Source organism: Pinus tabuliformis, chromosome 7 (assembly GCF_031772625.1).
Source record: "Pinus tabuliformis cultivar Carrire ecotype Pingquan chromosome 7, CPIR1, whole genome shotgun sequence".
Classification (NCBI taxonomy): Eukaryota; Viridiplantae; Streptophyta; class Pinopsida; order Pinales; family Pinaceae; genus Pinus; species Pinus tabuliformis.
The window spans coordinates 368,281,202-368,287,025 of record NC_142293.1 but is presented as its reverse complement, the minus strand read 5'-3'; positions in this window follow the sequence as shown (position 1 = coordinate 368,287,025).

Below are 5,824 nucleotides of genomic sequence, written 5' to 3'. Positions count from 1 at the left end.
TATTAAGACAAACTTTTTCTCATCTAAGCTACATGTAATGTAACTTCTACATATTTGACAATTTTAAATGTAAAAATTACCTACACATATTTGACAATTTTAAATGTAAAAAATTACCCACACTGAAGTTATATGATTAACATATGCACAATAAGATACAATATGCATCAAATGTAAGTAATATGAAGTTTACATGTTATATTAAGACAATTTTTTTCTCATCTAAGCTACATGTAATGTAAATTCTACATATTTGACAATTTATAAATGTAAAGAATTAACCAGACTGAAGTTATACGATTAACATATGCACAATAAGATACAATATGGATTAGTTGTAAGTAATATGAAGTTTACATGTTATAAAATTAACATATGCACAATGTGATACAATAGAATCAGTTGTCAATGATATGAAGTTTACATGTTATATTAAGACAATTTTCTTCTCATCTAAGCTATGTGTAAAGTAACTTCTACATATTTGAAAATTTTTGATGTAAAAAATTACCCAGACTAAAGTTATAAATTAACATATGTACATGCACCTCAAACCTTAACCAAAGAACTTACCAAAACTCCAAATATTTTCACCTGTTTAATCCACTGCCATTCAAATCAAGCTAAGTGCCCACTACTTCTAGTTTATTCGACCAACATTTATAAAGGCATAGAGTTAATCGTATATCTGAAACTACTAAAGTTTGATATATCAAAATGGGAATATTCACACTAACTCAGACCCATCTCTCCACACATAAATTGTTCAAGCCCACTAAAACAAGAAAATTGCAGAAGGGTGATGAATCTGTGGTTTTGAGCAAGAAATCCAGCGTAGGGAGGAAACCTTCAAGAAAGGAGTTCACCATGTCCGATCTAGACTGCCTTTATCCACTCCTGTAGATCTATCTCTAGATATCCACATAGTTTGGAATTTGGTGGCCTTTCACCAATTACCCCATTATCGTAAAGTTCTTCATAGCTCCAATTTTTTTTGAACATTTGAACCTTGCTGAGATACTCCCTAACGAGATTAAGATAGTCGTAACTTGTAAACATTTTATTTGAACCGAATGCTAAACTTGAAATGTAAAAGAAAAGAAATATTTATTCTAGAATTTCCACGTAGATATCTACAAGGCAGAGAAAAATGTAGTGTTAAAATCTAATGCTGTAACTTGTGAACATTTTATTCAAACACAAAGCTAAATTTGAAATGAAAAAGAAAAAAATTATTTATAATGGAAAAGATAAAAGAAATAATTATAATAGAAAAATAAAAGATATAAATTGTGATTGGGTTAAATGATTTATTTTTAACAAGAAATTTTTATTTTTTTTGAAAGAGGATAAATTCCAAAGGAGAAGAAGAAGTTAAAAGTGATATTAGGGATGAGTGTAAACATTTAAATACTGGCTCAATTAATAATAAAAATTTAAATTAATAAAAATAATAAAATTTAATTTGTTATATTTTGATTTTGTTATTAACTTGTGAATATGATTTGTTACAATACCATGCTTATCAATACCACAAGCACAAAAACCATATGTTATTTCACAACCAAAATACTTTATAACAATATGACAAGATCCTTATTCATGAATATTCACCCCCACATTACCGTAGATATTATTAACTTGTAAAAAATAGCCTTTGTTACAATACCATGGCTTATCAATACCACATGCCAAAAAGCCATAACTTATTTCATAGTAAAATATTTTATTTTAATTTAATTTTATAACATTTTTTTATGTTACAATTTGAGACATATCTAAACCCTCTATCTTCAAGGCTACTAAAAATATTCCCATAGAAATTAAATTAAGGTTTTAATAAAATTAAGAGAAGATGGATCTATGTCGGTTAAAGAACCATATAGATCCATCTTAGTTGAATATATATAAAGAATCAACATATATCCATGTTAGCTAAGGATCCAAGGGATGAGAGAAAGAAAAGTGACTGGCAATAATGGATTAAATATAGTGCATGATTTGGAAAAGTTTTTCATTATTTTATTTTCTTTGACATGATTGATCCAAAATATAGGTTTAATAATTTACAACCAAATAAGTTTTTTTTTTAATTTAGATAATTTCTTAACCACAATACAATGTGATCAAATTTAAGAGAGATTTGGGGGTTGGGGGAAGGGGGAGAGAGGGAGGGAGATAGTGAAAAATTCAGAGGAGGGAGAGAGAGAGAGAGAGAGAGAGAGAGATGGGGGAGAGAGGGACGGAGATAGTGAAAATGTTGGAGGGAGAGAGAGAGAGAGAGAGAGAGAGAGAGAGAGAGAGAGAGAGAGAGAGAGAGAGAGTGAGTGATGGGGGAGAGAGGGTGTGATATGAAGGAGAGAGAGATGGATTTGGAGGGGGAGAGAGAGGGAGGAAAGAACAAAGAAATAGAGAGATAGAGGTTGATATAGAGAGATAGGGAGTGAGAAGGGAGAGATGGAGAGAGAGTGAGGGAGATAAGAGAGGAGAAAAATAGGGGGAGAAGGGGAAGGTGGGGATATGGAGGTATAGAGATGGAGGGGAGAGAGAGAAGGAGAGGGGGAGGGAGATAGTGATAGAGTTGGATAGAAGAGAGAGAGAGTGAGAGTGGGAGAGTGATTAGGGGGGAGAGATATAGGGAGGTGGGAGAGAAGGGAGAGAGAGGAAGGAAGAGAGAGATGAGGAGAGAGAGATGGAATTGAAGGGGGTAGGAGAGGGAGGCAACAAGAAAAACATAGAGGGAGTAAGGTGGAGAGAGAGACAGGGTGACAAGGGATCCATGGAAGGAGAATGAGGGAGAGAGGAGAGCGGGAGGCAATAAAGAGAATGAGATAGATAGGGAGGGAGAGAATGAGAAGAGAGAGAAAGAGAGAGAGGGGGAAGAGAGGGAGAGTGAGAGTGTGTATGTTTGGGGTGGTGAGATAGAGAGAGGGAATATAGAATATACACAAATACCAATATAGATATTATATAGTATTATATACTAAATCTAGATCCATCTTAACCCCATAACTATCAAGTGCCGAGAGTGATCTAATATCTTGAGGAACAAACATTTCCTCAACATTTGCACTAAAAAAATAAGTTTGCACCTCGAGAGATTGGGTCCCTCTCGGTGCTTGATAGGTTTGGGGTTAAGATGGATCTAGGCTGGTTAATATGAAATTAAAGTACTTTTATTTGATATTATAGTATTAAAATTTAAAATTTCTCTTCAAATTAATTTCAAATTGGTAGTAGATCCAATTAGATTGAAAGAATAGATTTTTAAAAAATACATAAAAAAATTATTTTTTATTAAAAAATATATTTTTTACTAAAAAATATATTTTTAAAATTACAAATTATTAGAGATAAATATTGCAAAGTTGGCTCAGGTGTACACCATGTGAGGATGAAGAAGTGTTTAAGGAATGATATCCTTTAAGAAAATCTTTAAAAAAAATTAAATCCTCTATCACTTGTAAGTTTAAATTGCTTGACACAATTAAAATGACTAACATAAACAATTGATTCATACTATTGTAGTACTTGTTAGGTAGTCATATTTTTGTTCCTAGACTAAACTAGTCATTCATGTTACTCATTTTTAGTTTTATTTCTTATTAGCTAGTCATATATTTTACCCCGTGACTAGATTAGTGATTTATGTTATTCGTTTTTAGTTGGGTCACTTAAGATTTCTCATTTTTGGTAGTATTTCACTTGGAAAAGTTGTGGTGACTAATGTTTTTAGTCACCTAGTCACTAATTTATCATTTTCTACTAGTGCACCTGCTGTTGGAACTCCTATTCCAAATGGTGTGAGGTCTATTTGGGAATTCGTAGCGAGGAGATCTAGATGACAAGGAGGGCCAGATGACAAGATGAGCCCTTTAATTCTATTTTTAATTTCTACACATATTTTATGACTTCCTCCCAAATCATAACCCCGACATGTTTTCCTAACTCTCCAAATTTCGAAGTGCCAATGACCATTTTAAATGACTTGTCTAGAATTAAGTTCAATGGAAACAATGTAATAACCTTACTTAGTGATCTAGGTCTGGGTGTGACAAAGGACCCTTCTAAGACAGTTTTCTTTTGTGATGTGTTAAATCACCATTTTTAAAAGAACATAAATGAGTACATCTGCATGCTGTAAAGAATAGGAACATGTCAGCCATCAGCAACATAAAAACATAAGCTATTGATAACAGAGTTTGTCTAGGAGGGACTACGTCTTTGGGCCCCGGTGTCAATATGGTGTAGGACACTACATTAAGTGTTGTCAATAGTGATGATGTACATAAAGATGATGTCGTTATCATACAACGAAAATTCCCTCACGCAGGAGTGGCTCTAAGAAATGTTCGGCTACAGGAACTCTCAGTAAAAAAAACTCCTACCAGTATGACACAAAGTCATGAATGATGAGAATCCCTCCAATATGGCATAAAAGGGATCTCAATGCAAACATACATGATGACAATATGAGTATCCCATTAACATACAACAAAGTATCTCAAAACATAGCATGACGAATCATGACAAGAAGTACATCACATAGATGATTCCATGTCACATCAAGAAAGAATCATGAAAACAAGTAATAAACAAGATCCCTCATCAACATCAAATAGGGATCTGTGTAGCACAATGCATGGCAAAAGAAGTATATGAACACACTACATATACCTCACAACCAAGGGCCATCTGAAGAAGCAGATGTCAAACTGCTGAAGCCGTTTGTGCCATCAATCTCACGACATCAATCACATGGAAATGGCTACTCGCATGTGAATGCTGACACCTGCATTCCACTTAGAAAAGTGGCTGAAGAATAGAATGAGCAAATGAAAAATCTAAACACACCATCAGATTTGTGACGTCAAATAAGGAAAAATCAACTGTCCAATTTTTGAATTCTAAGAAATTGAGAATCTGGGGCTCAAGGAATCTTTTAGATTCCCCCTAGATTCCTCAAAGATTCTGCTCCATGGGTGGATTGTAAATGTACAACTCCAAAGGTGAATCTGACCTCGCCATTGTGATCCCTGTTGAAAACCATGAAAAAGGACTGTAAACTTGACTATATTCCGACATGGAGAAAAATTACCTCCTCGGGGAAATTTCAAGGATCATGGTTTCGCTCCCTATTTCTGCAACAGTCATGGTTTCACCCTCATACTGAAAATGGCCAAAAAATGTAGAACTCTGATGGAGACATGGATAGCATCATTACGTTCGTGGCATAGAGAAGTGCTGAAACCATATAAGATTTGTCAAAATCTGACAAAGTGAAACTTCACCCGTCCTGTAAAATGCTACCTCGAACTACGTGCCAAGATTCTTCCTCCGCTGTCTTGAAATTTGTGCCCGCTCCTAGTTCCTCCATTTGTTTGGGTGCACTGAAAGAAACTGGGTTTATGTAAATTTTTTGGGTAGAGGTATCAATGAGGACCCTTGTGGGTCATTGGTATGGTTGGCGGATTGTGTGGAGGTGGGTTGGGTTCGAACCCTGCCCACTCCAAAATAACACTGTTTTGGTTAACTGCTTTTTTAAATGCCGCAAAATTTGTTGGTTGCATTAAATTTTTGGAATGCGTTGGGTGGTTCATGGTGGTTGTACCATTGGTACATCATATGGGGCTGCCCGGCGGGGGGCGGCCCACGTGGCTAGGCAAGTTCAATCCCTGTTGGCCTTCCACGTATACATGGCACATGGTAAAGTTTGGGATTGTGGGCCGGGTCCACTGGAGGTGGCCTGCCCACCCCATGTAAATACATATATATGTAACGGTGTTGGTTCGAGGGCTCGACGGGGTAATTGCCACTGAGCCAA